Below are 23255 nucleotides of genomic sequence, written 5' to 3'. Positions count from 1 at the left end.
ACCCAAGCCTTAGTTTTGGAGGTCCTCGCCCAGGCAATTAACATGAAAAGGCGGCAAAGATTTAGAAAGGTGTTCCTCCCTCAAATGAAACCGTTTTCGTGGAATGTTGAGGCACAGGTATCAATCAGTTAATTAACACCAACCCCAGGATCTTATAGTCTGTATTTAGTCCATATTTAAAAGCGACAGAAAGCGATAAGATCTCAGCACAGATGATCTCTTTCCGGTTCGAGAAGGACCACCAGCACCACCTCCCTCAGGTATTCCCATTGAGTACATGATTCATAGGCCTGGAGAAGTCGTGGGGTGAGCTGCGATGTGAAGGCAATGTAGAACTCTACAGGCCAGCCATCCATTCCCGGGGTCTTACCATGTTCCATTTGATAAATCACCTGAGAGATTTCATCTCCTGAAAGTGGGGTGTTCAATTTTGTATGGTGAGATGTCTGCTTTGGTGCTATCTGCAGTGCATTGAGGAACATCCGAATCGCTGAGGCATCATCCATTACCAGTGCCACGTACAATGTGCCATAATAAGAACGGAAAGTGAAGTTAATCTCTTTCTGAGAGTTGAATACAGTGCCTGCCTTATCTCATTTAGCTGTGTTGGGCACTCTGGGGAAGTCAGAGTGGACAAGCCAGGCCAGGAGTCTGCCTGCTTTGTCATTCTCTGCATGTTTCCTGGCCATGTATTCCCTGTAGTTGTCGGCATCCAAGTTGAAGAAAGCAGAATTGTACGTGAGCCTCGCTTGTACAACAGGATTGCTCTATGGGCAATAATAATTTGTGTTCTCTTTTCTCTGCCTCCAAATGATGCCGCACCCACCTCAATACCAATTTGGCGCCCGCTTTAGGGACACCGCGCCCAGTTTCTTATATTTTTTAAAAACTTTACTAGTGAGCGCGGCGCCCACTTCAGAGACACCGCGCTGTCTCCCTCTTTTCTTTTTTTTACTTTACTGTTGAGCACGGCTCCCGCTTCAGGGACACTGCACTCGTGCTCTGCATTACAATAGGTCTCGCTTTTGGCGAAGTTTGACCTATTGGTATTGTAAATGACAATTCCTTTTAATATTATAAAAGGCATTGCCATTTACAATGCCAATAGCTCAAAATCTCGCAGTTGCGAGACCTATTGCATTGTAAATGCTTGTTTATAGAAGTTCTCCTTGTGTTTTGCTCACACTTCCTGGTTGAACTATCTATAATTTTTGTCCACAAATGTGATCCTGCTTTTTTACTTGTTTTAATATGTCTTTATTGGCAGTTGAATATCACAAACATTTATGCATGGTGTGATAACAGAACATAGTACAGTATCTAATCCCTTGCAATAAGGCCATACCTGGCCTGCTTAATAATACAGATGTGATTGAGCTGTTTCTGCTTTATTATTTGTGTCTAAATTGTGTCGCGGCTGCCTTGAGTTGGCTTACTCCAATGACAATACAGATATAAGAAGCACAACCATCGCAAGCAAACAGAGGTGTGCATGTATAGGTCGAGCCAGGGGGAGGGGAAGGGAAAGTCCAGTTCTAGCTGGACAATGCCCTGCAGGTCCACCAGACGCCCATGCCCACTGTAAGGACATACGGCGGATGTAGAAGTTCAGGGTAGTTTCTCGTCGGACTTGGCCTGCACTACAGATAGGTAACGTTCCCAGTCGGGTTGTGTGGTCGGGCTGCTGCGACCCACTCCTAGTTTGGGCATCACATCCCGCTCAGCTAGTATTCTAGAGCATAAGTCAGAGAGCCATCGCTGTATAGGGGGCCAGGGGAGACTACCAACTCAAGGCTATCTTCCGCTTGGCGCGAATTAGAGCCAGATCCACAAATTTATTAGAAGGTTTACGTTCAGCAGTTAGAGTTGTAAGCCCCAACAGACAGTGTAGCACATTCTTCATCAAGTAGGAACCCAGCACCTCTGAAATATGTGTGATTACCTCGGCCCAAATTATGCTGATGACTGGACAATCCCACACCATGTGTATAAGTCCGCTGTGCAACGGGGGCAGGCATCTCCCGCACCCAGATACATTTGCGGAATCCTTTTGGGAGTGAGATAAGTGTGGTACAGGTAATTAAATTGGGTGTACTTAAGTCATGCATTAGTAGAGACAGTTTTAACCATTCCTATGCACTGTGCCAAATGCCCAATTGCAAGTGTTGTGTCCAGCGCTGTCTCCCAATATGTCTTGAGAGTCTGTATCGGCCTGTGACTGTTCATGCGCAAAGAGCTATTAGGCAAGTGATGCCTGGCTGGCCCCTCTGTGCTTTAGTAATGTTTGCAAAAAATTAGATCGCTGGCTCATTTTGTGTCGTATGTCAAACCTGGTGCAGGTGCTGTGTGAGGAAAACATAAATCAGGAAGGAGCCCAGTGGGATACCCTAATGATCTAGATAGAACCAGATCATTGAAAATATTACCCAATGTGGTTAAGCTCAGCTTCATCCACTGGGACACTTCCTGTCGCAGGCAAAGTACAGTGAACCAGGCATCACTGAGAGGGGTAAGTCTTATGCGTAAGGTGTACAGGTGTGGCAGTTGGTAGCGTAGATGTCCCAGCAGGTCCTGGCCACCTGCGGACGCCCCATTGGATTCACTTGTTCCACCGGCGCCGTATTCCGCCCTCGAACTGGCCAATTCCTTTTCAGCAATGGGTTCTATCCGTCTTCTACATAGTTAGGTGAGTGACTGCCCGCATGAGCTTTCCCTTGAATCACGACTCCTTTTAATACGGCACTTATGTATTCCTCTTATCCTTCCAGCTACCACAGCCCCAGTCCTTAACCCTCAGATCCCTCCTCCCCTGCACTCGCCATCCAGGTGAGTTCTCATTGCACCCATCAGTTCTCCTAGACCCCCGTTTACTGCTTACCACATTGGCAATTCTCCACTCCGGAGCTTAAGCACTTCAACCTGGCTATCTTTCAGAATTCACCACCTACCTCACTACTTTTCAATTACCGCGGAGCGATATACATGTGGCATGCTTCTCATCCGGTTTAATTCACGCTTTAAACTCACTAAGACTATCTCTCTGGTATCTCTACCACGCACCTCTCGCTCCTTCACTACGGTTTGTAATAAACGGACTTCACATTTCAATTATTCTATCTCTGCGCCTTGTGCACAAGTTCCCCTGTCACCTGATGGGTTCACTCTGTCCTCCCCCGGTCTTCCATCACCGATCTTCTAGTTATGTGAACTCTCCATTTTCCCATTCTCCCTAACGCCTTGCTTCACATGTAATATTACATGTTCTCTGTTTATTCATGTACCCTCACCGCAACTTGTTTTTTAACCACACTATCTTACAGTTTATCTCAACCTTAGGAGGCTATGTGTCAATATTCTCTCACTTCTTTTAATCATGCCAATGTTTTTTCTTACTGCCGCTCCTTCGCCCCCACTCGTTTTTTCAATTCCTTTCACAGGCAGTGTGTTTTCAGGCTTGTTATAACTCTTGTCCTGATGATGATCTATGTATCTTGTTATAGATCGAAACGTCGTCGACTCTTTAAACAGCATGCACGTTAAACTCATATGTTAAAACTAGTGCATTACTGTTTACTTCTTAAAAGCTTGCCCCTATTATCTGCATTGGCGATAAGCTTGTTTGTTTTGCCTGAAAAAATGTCTACATATATGTGATTGTCTTTATGTTTTGTTTGTCGAAGGATACAGGACTGTGTCCCACTCTATAACGCCCTGGTTGATTCCGAATTATCACGGCTAAAATATTAAATCTGTATGTCCGGCTGGACATCTTTACTTAATATAGCACTGATTCTGGTCTATTTTCATTGCTTGCTTACTTATATATGTTTGAAGGACCAATTGATTTCCATAAATAGTAACTACCCAAGGTCTTTCCTACCTTGCGAGTTCCCTTGTTTAAAATAAACACACCTGTGTAAGGATGTCACCATCTTCCCTGGGAACTTCCGCCTCAGAGCCCAGCAACCATCGTAACACCTCAGGAGAAGACGTTCCCCTGAACCTGTGCCCCAGCTCTGACATACCCGATCTAGCCAGCCAACGTGTCAGCCACTGCAGCTGGGCTGCCACATAGTAGTACTCATAGTTTTGGGCCTTAACCCACCTTTTGACAGCGGGCATACAGTTTGGATACCGCTAATCAGCGCCTACCCTTGCCCCACGTCAGTGCAATCAAAAGAGAATGGAGCCCTAAAACGACCCCTTTCACTGGTATGGTGGAAAATAAATCTAACAGTCTAGGGAGAACTAACATTTTGGAGATGGCTTTGCGGCCCCATAGGAAATAGCGGGAGCATCTAAAAGGGGATGGTGCTCCTTACCACTTTCAGTGCCCTCCCTATATTACCACCCACTAGATCTTTGTCTGCGTGGTACACTCTAACCCCCAGGTATTTAAAGGTGTCGCAACTCGGGTTGATATATTAAAACCTGTCTTTACTCTGGCAATAGGTGGGTTATAAAGCAGCAAAACTCAGGCCAAAAACCACAGTCCCACACTAAGTCTACAGAGGACAACCTTCAAATAAGCTCATCCTGGAGTGTTGAGCCCCTTTTCTATATCAAGTTAAGTGACCCAAGCCTTAGTTTTGGAGGTTCTCGCCCAGGCAATTAACATGAAAAGGCGGCAAAGATTTAGAAAGGTGTTCCTCCCTCAAATGAAACCGTTTTCGTGGAATGTTGAGGCACAGGTATCAATCAGTTAATTAACACCAACCCCAGGATCTTATAGTCTGTATTTAGTCCATATTTAAAAGCGACAGAAAGCGATAAGATCTCAGCACAGATGATCTCTTTCCGGTTCGAGAAGGACCACCAGCACCACCTCCCTCAGGTATTCCCATTGAGTACATGATTCATAGGCCTGGAGAAGTCGTGGGGTGAGCTGCGATGTGAAGGCAATGTAGAACTCTACAGGCCAGCCATCCATTCCTGGGGTCTTACCATGTTCCATTTGATAAATCACCTGAGAGATTTCATCTCCTGAAAGTGGGGTGTTCAATTTTGTATGGTGAGATGTCTGCTTTGGTGCTATCTGCAGTGCATTGAGGAACATCCGAATTGCTGAGGCATCATCCATTACCAGTGCCACGTACAATGTGCCATAATAAGAACGGAAAGTGAAGTTAATCGCTTTCTGAGAGTTGAATACAGTGCCTGCCTTATCTCATTTAGCTGTGTTGGGCACTCTGGGGAAGTCAGAGTGGACAAGCCAGGCCAGGAGTCTGCCTGCTTTGTCATTCTCTGCATGTTTCCTGGCCATGTATTCCCTGTAGTTGTCGGCATCCAAGTTGAAGAAAGCAGAATTGTACGTGAGCCTCGCTTGTACAACAGGATTGCTCTATGGGCAATAATAATTTGTGTTCTCTTTTCTCTGCCTCCAAATGATGCCGCACCCACCTCAATACCAATTTGGAGCCACAGACTGTTTTGATAGACAGACCCCTGAGGACCACTTTCAATGTGTCCCACTCAATCCGGACATCAGAGGAAGTACCTTTCTTCTCTGCAAAATACAAGTCTAGATGTTCAGAGAGAGTTGCTCGAAATGCTGCGTCTTGTAGGGCCTCTGCAGGTAAGCACAATGTCAGTATGTTCAGCCGCCTTCGACCCTAAGACAATGAGAGCTGGAGCGGGTTGTGGTCAGAGGAGGTTTGCCCAATGTATTCACCCCGTAAGACTCTGAAAAGTGCATTGGGGCTACAATAGAAAATATTGATTCTGGTGTAGATGTCATGTAAACTTGAGTAATAGGAGTATTTCCTACTCATTGGATGTAAGTAGCTCCAGGCCTCCTTCTCGTGGGTATGGGACACCCACCGCTGTAGATGTTTCCTTAAGGAGATGGACTGTGCGCAAGGAAGTGGTAAATGGGAGCAGTCTAACAGTACGTCAGGGACACAATTGTAATCACCTCTTCAGTAGCATGGAGCTAGTGTGTCAGTCTTTAAGGTTTATGATTTAAAGAAGAGTTAGGGGCAGACCATGATATTAGGGAGACAGGGAACCCATTCAGTAATCCCTTCACTACTACATACCTCCCCTTTGGGTCGGTTTTAGTATGCGATACAGAGAGGGGCACCCCTGGGGCAAGCCATATACAATCTCGGCTGGCATAGCTGGAGTACGTAGTTCCTACCACTGTACCACACCAGTGTCTGTGCACCCCATCCACAGCAGAAGAAGAAAGATGGGTCTCCTGAAGGAGGGCTACATGCACCATCCGCCTCCTTAGGTACTGATAAATGAGATACCTCTTGACATTAATGGCCATGACCCTGACATTCCAAGTCACAAGCTGGTATTGTACCCCAGCCAAATGATCATTGATTGGCATGGCTAATAATTAACATGGACCATCCTCTTACCCACACTCTCCCAGCCCAACCTCCCACCCCACACCCAAGCACACTTAAGAAAAGAACACAAAGATACATAAAACAAAGAAAAATGACTTCAACTTCCTAACAACCCCTCCCAGGCCAGTGCACCAAAAGGCACCTGGCCAACTGCACTAAAACGCAGAAAGACAAGTTCACATAACAGTTAGAGAAAGTACCCATAGTATAATTGAGGGTGTAGGGTGGCATAGCAGCAGTATGTAATTCTGGAAAGAGGCCCACATGACCAGTCCATCAATGGTCAGGGATCCCCACAGGTGATCCAGTAGTAAAATGGAAGTACATACAATACCTCCAACAAGCGCGCCTCCTGCTCGGGGGGGCTGACATCACTTTACAAGGCTGGTAACCTGGCAGCCCCCGGACATGTGCAACTCAAAGCAAGTCCTCAGACAACATGCAGGTGAAAAATGGTCCCCCCTTCAGCAAAGAATCTGCAAGGCTAGGTCAGTATCTGATGCAATGTGGTCCTGCTGTTCCACTTCAATCAGGCTATGCCATCCTGCCAAGGCTACTGCCTAGGCCCTCTCCCTGACTGCCTGTTCCTACATGGGGCCGTACTCCAAACCCGTCTCAGAGCCACAAATGCCTTTGCATCTGCCAGCCTCCAGTTTGCCAGTTTCCTCCCCTCAGTGGCTGGTGCAGTAACACAATGGCTTTCGAGCCAAGACCATGCTTCACTCGTAGTTGCACAGAAGGTAGTGTGGCCGTCGTGCATGATCTTTAAAGTGGCTGGAACTGCAAGGCATATTTAATGTCCAGGGTTGAAAGTTGCCGCTTCACCTCCAGAAAGGAGGCCCGGTACCTTTGGACATCAGTGATATAGTCAGGGAAAGTGTTCACATGAGAAGTGTTAACCAGCAAGGGCCCCTTTTCCAATTCCACTGGTATTACATGAGCTCCAGCTCTGTAGTTAAAAAGGCAGGCAGCTACCAGTCTCGGAGGGGCACCGGGAGGGGATGTCTTGCTTGGCACCCTATCGATCTGCTCTACAGAGAAGAGGTTTAATAGCTTACCCCCGAGAACAGTCTGCTTGAGCCTCTCCTCGAAACAGAGCCCAATGCTAGTTCCCTCAGCCCGCTCTGGCAGCCCCACAATCCTTATGTTATTACAGTGGGAGTGGCTTTCATGATCTTCGACCCGCTTCTTGAGATAGCATACCTCCTCTTGAGTGGGCTTAATATGAGAGTCCGCTTCAGCGACCACCATTTGTACAGCAGCCAGAGTAGACTCCGAGTCTTCCACCTGGTCTTTCAGCTTCTTGTGGTCATCGAACATGAGGTCCATATTAATTCCCAAGCCATCTTTTTGGGGTTCCAGGGAGGATTTAATGTTCAGCACTGCTTGCAGGATTTCTTAAAAGTTTCAAGAGTGTTCCAACAGCGTGTGTTCTAGTGTGGCAACAGGAGGATGCAGGGTCCCTCCATCAGAGCTTCTGCCCCAGCACCAGATGTGGCCACAATGGGCTTGTCTTACTTGGGGCGAACCATGAGGTCAACCTGAGGGGCAGGCGCACCCACGGTTGAACACCTTTGGGCACACAGCCCCACACTGAGGCTTGCAATCAATGTCACAGTAAAGACCCCCGAGCAGCGAGGTAGGCAGATGGCCAAGCAAAGGTGTGCGGAGGGGCTGTGAAACAGGGCACAGACTGCAATGAGGATAATGATGGGGAAGAGGATCCCCTCTGCAGAAAGTTTCAAGGGGTAGTTCACGATAGCCTGGGAAGGAGCGGGAGGAGTTCTGTTGCTCCTCACCCTGAGTTCTCTGCAGGCAGCATTGGCAATTGGAGGGGCACAAGGCTACAGTGGAGGGAGCACCTGGACATACAGTCCCCGCGTGGGGCACCCAGACTGGTTCGCTGTGTAGACATGATGGGAGGAGGGGGAGGCTTAACACAGGGCCAAAGTTTGAAGCATCCCCCCACCTCCTCCAGTGCTGCAGAAGGCTGTGGCCCAGTTCATCCAGCAATTGGAGAGGTCCCATGCCTCCTGGATTCCCCAGATAGAGGCCTCAAGCAGCAGAGCGAGCTCCGCTGCAGCACGCAGCAGTCCTGTGTGGCCTCAAGGGGAAGGGACTTTAGGTGTGATGGGGCTGCTCTTCCGCTCCCACCAATTTCTCTACACAACGGTCCGCAGGAGCAGACATGATGTAGAAGGTAAGCGGTAGGGGTTTGTGACGGGGGACTTGAAGGCTGCATCAAGCAAGACAGGTTAGGTGGGTGCAGTCGCTTGGAGTGCTGCCAGTCTGGTCATCAATTCTGCTACAGGTAGGCCACGCCCAGCACCACCCGATTCTGCTGCCCACGCTGCCATCTATTCACAGCAGAGCTGCTTGTTGGCCCCAGTCTGGCTCCTGGGGGCTTCAGTGACTTCTTTGCACCATCTAAATGGGTTCCAAATGACAGCGCAGTCCAGCGCCGGGCCACTCTGTCAATGAAAGCTGAGGAGCCTGATCAACTTGTGGGCTCCACCCACATCTGAGCGCTCCCCTCAGTAACAGATCCAGGCCTCATCCCGATCAGGCCAAGTGCCACACCCATCGGAGATCCACGTGGCACCCATACCGTCTCCCCATAGTCATTGTGGGCTCAATACCAGCAAGGCCGGCGTCACCAGGGGTTGGAGATTCTGCAGGATGATGCACAATGGCTTGGGCTCACAGAGCTCAGTTTATTAAGACTCATGCAGTCGCCATCTTGGCCACACCCCCATCCTGTTTTTTTACTTGAGGGATCAATTTAGTTTACAATTGGGAGCTTGCTAATTCATAATGTTGTTTATAGGTTGGCTCATTTTTCTACACAGAAACCCACTAACAGCTGTTAAGAATACTTGGCAATTCATAGCCTCCAGTTGATTTAACTATGATCCACACCATACTGCTTTATGCAACACAGCATCTGTTATATTGCTGATTGTTTATAGATACATTTGTTCTGCATAATTTTCTGAGCACAAAGGCCACACCCACTGTGTTCAATTAATCCCAAAAATGTAATGAATTATACAAAATGCTCTTTCACAATTAAATAACCAATTAAAGTGGAGCAATTTACCTTCTTATTCTGATCATAAAAATAACCTTCCTCACAATGAAAACAACAAAACTATTACACTAAATTTATAGAATTCCAGTACAAGAAATGGAAAGAATGAATACAACAGTTTGACCATAAAATCCTCCGATGGTGTTAGGGCAATATACCCAGTCACAAATTTATTTCAGCAGTCTAATTAACACATTTACATTTTCCCAAGTTATAGCCTAGTTGCAAAACATTTTATCATGAAAGAAATAAACAAGGCAATCAATATTCGTGCTCTCATTGAGCATGCTCAACTCTCACCACATTTGAGGTATATACTTCAAAATTAGCAATTGTACAGGCACATTATCCGCATGTCTTGCAGAACCAAAATTTCTAAACTTTTCACAAAGCTGAAGAAACTCAGATTATTCTCCGAGTTCCATAAACTATTGAGCTCTCATACATTACATAATAAGAATCATATTTTCATTTCTGCTCCAACTTGATAAAACTTGCCTCGGTCATATCTACCAATTAGAGATAGTGAGATTATGAACTGGGTTGGGCCGTACTCTCCAAACCCGGGCCATACTCTCCGGCTCAGGCCGGATGAAGTGTAATCAATGGGCCTTAATGCAAATTGTATTCAAAAAAACATTAGGAATGTGTGATACATGGTAGAGGAGATCATGAAAATCAGTTTGAGCAGGGAAAAGGGTTAGGCCAGACCCTACATCATATCCCAGAAGGGTATGCTCCTTTGCAACATGGTACATGCAGTCCACAATTTGCACACCCCTCAGTGCTGACTGTAGAGCCAACACCAAAGTCAACATTAAGGGGAGGGCATCATTGCATTCCTGCCCATTGATTAGACTTCATCCAGCCTGACCCGAGCCGGAGAGTACGGCCCTATTGCGGACATAAAGATAGGACTCGTAAATGACCTCTGTGAATATAAAAAAGTCATAAACTTAGACTTTTGTCTCAGATTGCCGTTGTGAATAGGGCCCAAAATATCGTGCTTCTGTTTAAATTACTTTTACTGTTACTTGAGGGAGGAGGAGTAAAAGGACAACAAATAGAACTTTAGGATATATATTGTCATTAATTTGATTATTGTTATTAATATCTGAACCTCTCTATGTGCACTCACCTACATTTCTCACAGGGCAGATTGCTTTATTGCATTATTATCTTTATTGTCTTTAGCGACAGGACACCTCAATGGAGGTAGCTGCGTACTCTATAAATAGCTTTGATTGATTATGCCAAGCATATGTAGCAAATGTAAGCCGCTGGATGACTCCCTACAATTATTTAGCTCTGTATGAGTAACAGTCTGGGGAGGGTTATTCTCAAGAACGTGTTATAATTATCGCAAAATTTGCTTAACGGAACTTTGTACATCGTAGTCTATCGCGGGAAAATAACGCAGTGTTAACGTTGTATTCTCAACACGGCGGCCCCATGCAATAATCTCACGATAACATACCAAATGACTGCGTTAAAACGAACGCAAGGCCGAAAAAACACAAACTCGAAAAAAGTGGCGATGTGGCCAATCGCGTTAAAAAATCAGCAATAACCAGCGACAGGCCTGCAATTCCCACGCGTCATGTGGGAAAATGCACTATAAAAGAAGAACAAAAAAAAGACAAAAGAAGATAAACTGCGTAGCACCATGGATGCACCTGGACCGAGTGCAGAGGACAACGCGAACCCCACAAGCCCCACAGATGACCAGCAAGGAACCCCGGGCTCAGGGCAGTCCATGGAGAAGAGGAAGACGGGGTTCAGTCCGCGGAAAACAGGATCATCGTTACAGAGGAGATAGGACACTACCAACAACTGTTCGGCACTGCAAACGTGTCATTGAGAACACAAACGGAAATATGGCAGTCCATTGTGAACAACGTAAATACAGTCGGCGTGTCGAGGAGGTCAATGGAGGAGGTCAAGAGGCGCTGGCATGATGTGCAAAGCCAAACCAAACAGAAACTCGCTGCCAACAGGAAAGCAGCACAGGTGACTGGAGGTGGGAGTCCTGCGCCACAGGAGGAGCTGGAGGAGCTGGAGGAAATGGTGGCCAGTCATCAGTGTGGAGAAGGTGGCAGAAGTTGGGGGTCTGGACACAGCTCGATATGACCTGACCCAACAGCAACAGGGTGAGTAACGATCAGGGACTGGGGGAACAGGGGGAGATGGGCACAATGGCACACATGCACAACCATGTGTAGCACACTGCACACCCACAATGAGTGTGGAACATGTCCCTGATACCCTTGGCACGCTGCTGCACACATAGAAACACCAAGTAGGCCCCCCTCCACTATGTGCACAAAGGGGTCCCCCTCCCTATCACCAATCACACAACCCAGCCATGCACATGTGCCAAATCCACCTAAGCAGCGGCTTTGTGAGCCACACTGACAATGCAACTGACACTGCATGACCAATAGCATAGCTGCAGTCAAAATACATGCCCTGGTGCACGCCACAACACTGAGTCGGCCCAGTGTGGATCACATCCTCCAATGAGCAGGTCACACTCTGACACATCCACATACACATGCAACCCAAAACTGCAGACAAACAATGCACACGAGTACAAAAACCGTTCAAAAGCACACATGACTCAAGTCGCCAACATCTCTGCACCGTAGAAGCACACAAGTCAAAGGCACACCTCCTCAAAGGAATAAGGGGCCGCTAAATTAAAGCTGCAGGGGTGACTCTCCCACAATGCAGCACACACACATAGCAATCACAGCATATCAACATTGACGACAATGTGGTACAAGGTGCAACACATACACTGCAGAACAGAGGACACAACTGGGTCTGCTTGTGCGTAGAAACTGGCCAATCACATCTGCCTTGGGGGAAACTGTGAGGTGACAATGTGCGATTACAACCTCACATCCGTCATGTAGTCCAAATGTCCACTGTCTCCCATCAAATAGCCAGCTCCTCAAAAACAGTCACAATGTACATTGTCATGCAGTCTGTATGTAATAATAATAATAATCCACATTTGTAAAGCGCGAACAATCAACCGTAAGGGTCTCTAGGTGCTGGGGGCCATCGGGAAGATTAAGCAAGGTATTGCCCAGAGTCACATGGTGCTGGGCTAATCTGCCACCGGCGCCGGGGATCGAACTGTGATCCCCAGCTTCCGGAGTCAGTTGCCCTGGCCACGGCGCCACACCTCTTCCAGCGTGTAAACATCTACAATGCGTCAACATACATGGGACACACTGTTAACCTACAACCTCCCTTTACATTGCAGAGGGAAAATCAACACCTCCTGCAGAGCAGACCAGACATCTCTTCAGTGATGATGAAGAGGACACCCTGGATATTTTCTCAGACACCCTCCAACAGCTCATGGACAGCCTCTGCACCCCACCCCCAGGAGCAGTGCAGGGCAGCTGCATCGAGGTGACCCCACCCCCTGCACAGACCACACAGCAGGAAGCACCCAATACCATGGCTGGCTCCCAACACCTCACCCAAGAACACATGTCGTTCCAACGCCATGTGTTAGACTGCCAGAAGGAGCTGGCTGAACATGTGCGTCAGGGGTTCGAAATCATGGCAGCCAAACTCGATGCCATACGTGGGTGCATAAGTCCCATCAGGGACCACTTACAGTCCCTCACAGAAACACACAGTCTGTTCCATGCCCTACAACAATCCTTGGCTGACCTCACTGGAGCCATTAATCCGATACAAGAACCGTCTAGTCAGACAGGATCCAGCGACGACAGCACAGAGTTGACACAGATACGGAGGGCAATGGAGAACATGCAGCAGATGCAGGCAGGAAGAATGGCTGTATGGCTGAACACCAGCGAGATGTAGCTGGGATCTACCATGCCCTGAAGATCCTCATCTTGCCATTGCTGCCACAGAGCCTGTCCCAGATGACTGCTGCAGGAACTTCGACACACACATCTCTGCCCGCTGATGTGTCAGTGGCACACAGTGATGCAGACATACCACCTCCGCCCCCTGATGTGTCTGTGGCACACAGTGATGCAGCCATATCACCACCACACACTCCTGGAACACCTGAAACTGAAGACATATCAGAGGACGAGGATGTGGATGGTAATGACTCTGTTTCAAAAAGGAGGTTGTAGTATTCTTCCCCGCCATGTGGCCTGTTCCTGCTTGGTTCAGCCCTCTGCATCATGCCCTGGAACAACACCTTTCACTGTCCCCCCAAGTACTCTGCGACATTCACCTGGACCCCGACATGGACTGCCATATCTGCACTGGTTACCGATGACACAGCAATCAGGTTGCGGACTGTACTCTTCCTCTTCCCACTCACTTGTCATTCCCCCAAGGACTCTGGTTGGCACTCCACTGTGCAACCATGTAATATAGGGTGTGCATGGCCATGTACTGCTCAAGATCCAACACTCCACAGAATGTGAATAAAACATTCCATATCACACAGATTTGTCATGTCTATGTTCAGTCAAGAATAAAAGTATGGCTGAATGTAGGGACCTTGATTGCACAAAAAGGTACACCCTGGGAAATGACATCAATGCACGTGTGTGACCATGACACACATGGCCAATCATATGTATGTGAAGGTGTGAACTAGCTGTGGCCTCATTGCTCATTAACAACAACCTTGCAACCCCCCAACATAGCCCCACGTCCATGTATTAAGTAGGGCTGTGTGTGAAAATGTCAAAGTCAGTAGCAGGACCAAAGTAGTGCCCCCATTACATGTGACAACAGTAAATCTCCCCGCATACCACACACACTAAACTGTGTGGACACAGCCTGTTTGGATGGATCACATTGGTCCACATGGCAAGAAGTTGGACACCATCCTCACATTGCTGAAGACACGTAAGTGCACACGTCTACCAGCAACTTTCCCAAACACAATGTCTGGCTCACAGAGATGTAGGTGCCAATGGGGACTCACCCCTAAGTGAAATGCGTCAGTCAGTCCCTCTGTGTATGGACAATGCTCATTGAGGCACACAATTTGGCATTCTAATCAACACTCATCACAGTTGAACACTAGTGAAGTTGTGTACACTTTATTAGCATGTGCGTGTCAGTACGGGCAAGACAAGGGGCACAACATGCAGACCAATGCATCATCTACTAAAAGGCAGCATAGGAACATGTAGAGGTGCAAGACATGGGGATGCAAACATGGACAGAAATCATCACAGATGGCAACGGTCTCAGCCCACCTTGCTTTGCTGGACAAGTCATGTGATATTTGGCGTACGCTCATTGCACCGTGTCAGGGGACACCACTCACAGCCCATGGGATCTGCATAGTCCTGTACCACCGGACTGCGCTGACTGTCTACTCTGCTGACAGTGAGCAGGCGACAGAGTCCAAAGGGGTCATGTGTAGAACTACATTGCCATGTGTGTACACTCCCTCCAGCAGGGTGTCAGATTGAGGAATGGTGCCATGCGCCACTGTCCACTCACCTTGCACAGGTGTGTGTCAACCCACAGTGTTGCACATACATGCATTCTGAGTCCAGGCAAATGCTGCCATGTCCACTGTGATGGTGGGATATGTGACCATTTCTCCAAGATGAAAAAGGGTGTTGGGACCTGTGCTATGGGTTACAATCAGTTGTGGCTGCAGGAACGTAGTTACTTGTCCATGAGAGTGAGCGCAGCTTCATAGCCAATCAGTTCCAAGAGGACGTCGTTGTCGGCTTCAACGAACACGAGGGCAAGCCAATCCATTGGCTGGTCCAGACAGATGTGCTCCGTCCACGCAGTTTCACCAATCCACATTACAGCCCAATAGGGGAGCGCCTCGATGGGGTCACTGCACACAATGAATTGTGCAATCTCCCATGCCCAACTGCCAGCACCTACACCAAGGATCAAGGCATCCCATGAACGGGTATCACGGTTACACTCCTGGTTGTGGGCCAACAGGTGGCGCACACACTAGTCATAATCCAGTTCAGCTACCGTTGTGTTGGATAGGCAGACATCCATGCGCCACTCGAATATGCATGATCAACAGTGGAACCAGGGCTGGACGCAGGTGACGTACGCAAGTTGGAAGCTCAAACGGTAATTGATACGCAGCACTGCCAATGGCAGTGGCCCCAACAGATGCAGCATTCCGTCATGGTACAGTTCCACGTGACACGTGTTGAGCATGTGCCAGGGATGTCCTGCCATGAAGTTGTTGGGTCTCGGAGAACTGGCACTCTTCTGACCTGCGGCTGTTGTGTGGATGATATGCCACAGCTCGGAGAAATGAGTCGTATGGGTGTGCAAAGTTTGGACGTATGGGTTTTGCTGTGCTTAAGTGTCAAGGGCATTCCATGCTGGAGTATCTCGGGCAAGGTCTTCAGTGTGTGGGGTGTGGATACATTGTTCTTTCATTAGAGCTGTCTGGAGTGTGGGAGTCGTCATCTGCTATGGTGTATCTTTCAGGGGGTGACCGCCCCATGCACTGGCAAGGTCGTAGTTGGGGGTGTCCGTCCGCCTTCTGTATTGGGACAAAGGAGCTTTCATCCCTAATGTTAGTCTGACTACTGCTTGCATTCTGGAAATGTGATGTGGCTTTGGCTTTGGCTTTTCAGATGGTGCTTGGCCTTAGGCTTATGGTGCACCAACAGCGATACACACACAACAGTTGGCATGTATCAGCCAGGACCCCGAGCGGCCATGTGCTCCTTGTACAATCCCTTCCTGCGTGGCCGCCCTCCCTGTGCATGCAACAGGGCGACGTTGGTTGAGGTCCGTGTGGCGCCGATACTGCAACAGAGGCACACGCATCAGTTGGTTTCCTGTCCAGACCAGTAATGAACCACGCACAGGGCCCAGGGATGATTCTCTCTCTTTCTCTCTGTCCCTCTCTTCCTTTCACTGTCTCTCTCTTAATCTGTTTCTCTCTCTTTCCTTCTCCCTCTCTCCCCCTTTCTCTCTCTTTCTCTCTCCCTTTCTCTCTCTCTCTCTCTCTGTCCTTTGATGAGCGCATGGCATACCTTCTTGTCTTGAATTTTGTCTTGAAGGCTGTGACTTACAGGATGTCCATGGGAGACCCGCCATGACTCTTCCAAATAGTAGTATTGAGTTACATTTTAATGAATTATTCTTTCTGAGAACTTCAAAGGTGAATGGATGATTTACCTTTGCCTGTCCACAGATGAATTTTAATTGTTGTTATTGTGCGGCTTCAGGCGAATTGTTTGGTTCAAGAATTTGTAAAGTTGATGTGAACTATCTTTTTCGGGGGGGCCGGGGTAGGGCCCAGGGAGGGGTGGTTCCTGGGGGTGGTGGCGGTGTGTGTTATGGTCCTCATGGGTGTCAGAGCACCCTGATCAGTGGCTCCATGGCATCTGTTGTTCTTCAGGTGTGGCTGTGTGCTGGGCTCCCTTTGATGGTGCAGCTTGTCGTCCGTCTTAACACCAGGTAGGAGCAGGTGTTAAATCCCTGCTGCTAACGCGCCTTATCTAATGTTTTGTGATCTTATCGCAGACCTGGCTGGTTGTTGAGAATGTTGCGAAGTGGTGTTGTCGGGGTTTTTTGCACGGGATCGCGTACTCTGCATCTCATTAGCGTTAGTTGCCGGTGTCATTCGCGGCATTGTTTTTTGCGGCTACTAGCGTAGGAAAATTGGTGATATCAGCTGTTAGCACTAGATTGTGAATGGTGCGATGATTTTATCACCACTTTGGCTGCGATAAAGTGCCGCTAACTAGGAAATAAGTCCTTGAGTATTTTCTGTGCCTTGTCAATTTGTCAATAGAAGCTAACATTTAGACCTGGTTCTCTTCCAGCTTTAATTATTGTTGTAAAATGACCGTTTTTTGTGTGGTCCTCCATTGTTCATTTTTATGGGACTCACCTGCTGGTAGTGTACTCTGACAGAGTTAACAAGTGATGTGGCCCCTAAAACATTGAAATTGGCACCTTTAACTTTCCTTTAAGGCCATTATATATGGTGCAGAATACACCCACATCATTAAAAGCCAAATAGCACTTGTGAACTGCATGACGTGTTGTGCCATGCACTACAATGGCAGAGAAAGCTTCACTTAAGGTCTGACCTGTGTACCCTGACAGCAGCAGTTGAACCCTGATGTCCAGACCTGTCACAATCATTCTTTAGACATAGAAAAACGTTTTTTAAAATATTAAATACCTTCCCTAAGCTTGCTACCCCCAAGGTAGGATGCGTACTATTTAAAAGTAGAACATGTGTGACATTAGAAATGGCCTTGGCTAGGGAGTGCCCAGGTATCACCTCCACCCATAGCTGGTGCCAGGCATAAATGTGGCATTCTCAAGAACCCTCCTCAGAGCACTTTCTTGACAATCAAAATAATGGTGGGGGACTGGACCTGCTTTCTGTGAACTGACCGGAGGCCTGAAATACTAGACTTTCTCTCCCTTGTACCCAGGACAAAGTAGTGGGATCCAAGGATCAGTTGGCTTACTTCCTGTGTAACTACATGGACACATGAAGCTGCAAGAGTTGCAACTGGATCTTTGCCTGGAACCCTGAGAGTCTCGAACTGCCTTCTCCTGAGGTCTTGGGAGCCTTAGGAGTGTAGTCCTGTGGTTGTTGGGACACCAGAAGAAAGTTTGGAAACATTTGAAACTTTTGCTCCAGAGGTCAAGAACATCAGGAGGACCTGTCACAAAAATATCTGACCAGTAGTTCAACAGCATTAGATTGAATTTCACCTTTGTCCCTCTTAAGACTTCCAGCACCTCTGAAAAAACGACAAAGTCCAATTGTGTGATGGGACTCAGAAAATGTTCCGCGAGAACTCTCCAAAGCTCCAGTGCTCCCAACCTCCTTCAAGTATTTAGCCTGCGGTTCTACGGCGACAGCAGCTACAATTTCAACAGTGGCCCACTCAGTCCATTTCTTCATTGGGGCTTAGAAGAGATTTCAACTTTTTTATATTGAAAAGTGTCAGAGCCCCTTTTTGCGTTGGGACTTTTTAAAACTTTTCGACTTCAACACTTTCACCATTACCAATCCACTTGTAGCCAACCAGGGCTCCATTGAATCAGCCGCAGATCATGCCTAGGTTCTGGCCTACAGATTCCATAGACTATCCTTGGCACTTTGTTCTTAATGGTGCTATTTTCACCTAAATCTTTTGAAAATCATCTTAATTTTCCCTTATTTGATTTGTTTTTGTTTTAGTCTAATTTTACTCATAAAAGATGTCTCTTTATTTTAAAACTGGTTGTGTAGTTTTATTGTGTGAGTTTTTCTACTGTGTATGCACTGCATTCATATTTACACTTTGCCTTAAGTCTGACTGCTTAGTGTCATGTTACCAGGGATTGAGCACAGGTTTTTATTTAATTTGTGTGACATCTATCAGGTTTTGGCCTTATCCTTTGAGGTGGACACTTGTTCACCCCAATTAATAATCTACTTTATCACAACTACCTTTTTATTTTTCATACAGCGTTGAAACTACATCATTAATATATATTTCTTTGAACCTTTTATGTATTGTTTGCTGATGAGTCTCTTCACACATGTTGTTTGACTCCTCGATGATTGCTCTTATTTTAGTATTATCAATATTAAAGATGTCCTTTCACATAATGTTTCTTTATTTATTAGAAAATGTACAGAGTCGTCATTGTACATATCGTCTAACAACATTTCTTATTGTGAAATGGAGCAGAATCATTGGAGAAAAATAATCTAGAGATTTTTACAGGTTTAAATTTGCTAAGCCATGAGGGGGGTGTTTTATCTTGTTCTGCAATTTTATTGACACTTCATTTGTTTTATAGTCTGATATTAGAAGACCTAATTGATTACTAATAGTGGATAGCAAATTGTCAGAGTTTGAGGTATTAATTTGGGTGAAGGTGTGAACCCTACCAAACTATTAAACACAGTCTAGTTGGGTCAGAATACAGTTCTGAGATCATCTCTGCTGAACCCCTGGTAGCTAGTGCACAAACATTAGCTATCCCCAGAGGATTGCTTGTTAAGTTCAAGCAGTACCAACAGTTTCGAAATGTTGAACACTACACAGTGAAACTCCCAAGAGAACCTGGAAAAAGGGAATCTTCACTTAGCAAAAAGACACCAACATCATCAAAACTGGATAAGGAGAACGGGGTCATGGATTCTTAAATTTGAAGGCAAAAAGTGCTTACAAAAAGTAAAGTTCCCTGAAAGGCAACAGCTCACAGTTGACCGTTACCTAGTGCAGTTTTTAGCCAGCCATGATAGAGCTGATTTCAGATATACCAAGCGGGTCATCCCAGTCAAAGATAGCTTTGGACTTAGTCTCTGAAATGGTAGCCAAATTGTTCCAGTGTGGTAATGTTAAAGGCTGTGGCTGGTGAGGGCCCTGAAAAATCAGATGCCATTGTTGAAGTCTTGCTGATGCCATTGGTTTTGGCATTAAAAGTTCAGAGCTGGACAAAGCTGATTTTATAGCTGCTGAGAGTACTTTGCCTGTCAGATAGATCTGCCACCTTATCCTGGTCCAAGTTTTTATCTCCAGAGTGTCATACGGTTGCTACGAATCAAGCATGACGGTGTATCTGGACAACCGAACCATCAGAATATGGGGAAGGATTCCACATGTATCATCATCTTGGCCTAATTCCTAACTAGCTCACAGTATGTTATCTGGACCAGTAACCTTGCAGGGTACCAAATGGTATTGCAAACCTCCGAATATTACCACTTTAATTCCCCAAGGGAATTGTGGAAATAGAGCAACTATTTTGTTGTTACTTAGGCATGCCCAAAGGAAGACACAAAAAAGATACAAATTAGTTTCAAGGATTTATTGAAGCAATTGTATTCTAGTGTAAAAAGCATCAGCTGCAATTATTAGTATGATGAAACAAAGGATGATAATCAGCATTATGTGAATGGTGAAAAAGATAAACAGTTCAACCATTTTAACATTACAGTGTGATTATGATTATATGTATATATTCCTGTCCAATACCTCCCTACACTTTGAGAGCATAGTGGGAGGACCCTCTACCAGATCTCATGGGACAACCCAACCCCCATACCTGTGTATGATGTATTAGGAATCCACTCTGGTGTACAGCGGGCTACCCTTCTTCAGTGGAATGAAGGCTAGGGTCAGCGGGCACAGCGTTCCAGAATAATTTTAGCTAAAGTGCTCCTCTGCCTAAATTACCTCAGAGGCGGTTTATTTAACACAAGCACTGTTCCCTATCACACTGTGTCAAAGGTGCAACTATGATGTAATTGTTTGTTTTGCTGCTTAAAGCTGTCTCCAACTGGACAACTAAATACAAGGGCATCATGTATAGTGTTCCTCAGCCTTGGACAGAACATGTTTACTAAGAAATGTGCTGCCTGCAGAATCATTTCTAAGTAAGTGTTGGACTTGGCCCTTTTTGCAGGGTCATCCCTGAACTTTTGCCTTTTTCCTATATTTTTTCTGACCTGTTGTTGGCTGTTTGATTACGCTGGGCACTTTACCACTGCTAATCAGCGCTAACGTATATATGTTCTCCCTATGGTAAATTCGTGTATGATTTGTGATTCCATAATTGGTTGGTTTGGTTTACCTGTCAGACTCTAGTACAGTGCACCAGGAGTGCCCAGGGCTTGTAATCCAAATGCTGCTGGTGGGCTTGCAGCACTGGTTGTGCCACCCACAGAAGCAGCCTGTAAAAATGTGTCTAAGGTCTTCCATTGCAGAGCCTGCGTGCAGTCTGGTACTGTCATGCTGACTGGGCAAGTGCACCCACTTGCCAGTCCCTAAACCTTCCCTTTTCTTTATATCAGACACCCCTATGGTAGGCCCAAGGGCACGGTGCATTGTAAGGATAAGGTAGGACATGCTCTGGTGTGTGTGGCATGTTCTAATAGTGAATTACAGCCATTTTAGTTTTTCACTATTGCAAGGCTACCTGTTCTCCATAGGCCAGAATGGGCAGTTTGGTTATTACATCTTATAATCCTAACTGACTCATGGTAGAACGTGGTAGAAATTCAAATTTAGTATGCCTGAACTCAGAATGATAAAATACATCTTTTAGTGAAGTTGGTTTTAACATTCTGTATTTTCTTGTCTAACCATTCAAACCTACCTCTGCTAGGCTGTGTATTCCCTGTCTGGAGTTTGAGTGACAGGGCTGAGGAAGTCCGCCCAGTGGTGAATAGAGAGATCTGCATCTAGATGGGAGGGAGGAGTTGCACCTGGGACCTGAATAGGACAGTGCCTGCCCCCCACAGTGCTGGCTCCACCCCCTATGGTGCGTCTGATGTCTCTGCCCTGCACTGTGAAAGGAGAGAAGGAATCATGTCAACAAAGTGCTCAAGGGCTGTGCTTTCCCTCCACAATGCTGGCTTCACCTCCTGTGGTGCGTCTGATGTTTCTGCCCTGCACTGTGAAAGGAAACAGTGCTCCAGAACTGGTTTGGACTGGGCAAAGGCCCCTCTGCCCTCAGAGGACAAAGGATTTTGGGGTATAAGTATTGGGATCCTGATCCCAAGAATTTAGATCACTTTGGGAAACAAGAAGAAACTCTGCTGAGGAGAGGAACCAGAAGTAGCTGAGGAGGAAACTATCCCTGAAACTGGGGGATTGGCCTGCAGTGGTTGCCTACTACCAAAGAGAGGAGAAAGGAACTTTGTGTGTACTTTTGCTCAACTTGTGAAAGATCTCCAAGGGCTTGGAAAAGAGCTTGCCTCCTGCTGAAGTCTCCGGAACAACAGACTTCACCCCCCAGCTCCCCAGAGTTCTTTGGAAGTGCCTGCTGCTGTTGTTGGGCCTTCTGTGGGACTGCGTGTCGCAAGGAGCTGGAAGCGCGACTCAAGAAGGAGAAGCGTGCCGCCATCAGAGCTGTTGTCGTCGCATCTCGTAAAGTGTGTCGCCGCTGCAGCATCGCCTCGAGCGGAAGCATCTCGCATCATTCAGGTAGTGAATCGCAACGCCGAAGAAGCGTGTTGCCATCGCAGCCATCATAGCTGACGCATTGCACCGCATCAAGAGAAGAGTCTCGCATCGAGGAAGAAGCGTGGTGTCGCCATCGCAGCCATCGTAGTTGTCGCATTGCACCGCATCAGGAATAGCGCCTCGCATCCGCGGAGAAGCGTGCCGCCGTCGGAGCTGCTGTCGTCGCATCGCGTAAAGGGGTGTCGCCGTTGCAACATCGAATCAAGCCAAAGCGTCTCGCAAACGTCGGAGAAGAGTGTCGCTGCCAAGGCTGCTGTTGTCGCATCACGTAAAGTATGTCGCCGCTGCAGCTGAAGCATCGAATTGAGTCTTCTCGCAACATCGGAGAAGTGTAACGCATCTGGAAGATCTTCACGTCTTTATTTCTTTGCACCAAAAACTTCATTGCATCAACATCGTTGCAACACTTTTGTTGCCCTGCATGTCTCATCTAAAAGGTACATTGACTTAAAGTGTCGCATTTAAGAACTTAAGAGAACTAAGCAAAATCCTACCATCTAAAGTAACAGTATTGTTTATTTTTGTCGTTTAATGGTCTTGTGGTAAATCTATATAAAGAATACTTATTTTTGATATAAAGCCTGTGTGGTGTCCATTTGTAGTGTTGTCACTTGGTTACTGTATGTGTTCACAAATGCTTTACACACTGCCTCTGAGATAAGCCTGTCTGCTCGTGCCAAGCTACCAAAGGGTGAGCAGGGGTTATTTTAGGAGTGTACCCCCTTACCCTGACTAGAGGCGAGGGTCCATTTGTCACAAGTGCATACCTGTGCCAACTAGAGACCCCCAAGTTAAACAGTAAGTTATAGTGTAAGTGCAAGGCATGTAAAAAGCAGAAAGTCGCTCTTTAAA

This window comes from Triturus cristatus, chromosome 4_2, assembly GCF_964204655.1.
Source record: "Triturus cristatus chromosome 4_2, aTriCri1.1, whole genome shotgun sequence".
Classification (NCBI taxonomy): domain Eukaryota; kingdom Metazoa; phylum Chordata; class Amphibia; order Caudata; family Salamandridae; genus Triturus; species Triturus cristatus.
The sequence above is the reverse complement of the archived record's forward strand: the minus strand, read 5'-3'. Positions refer to the sequence as shown.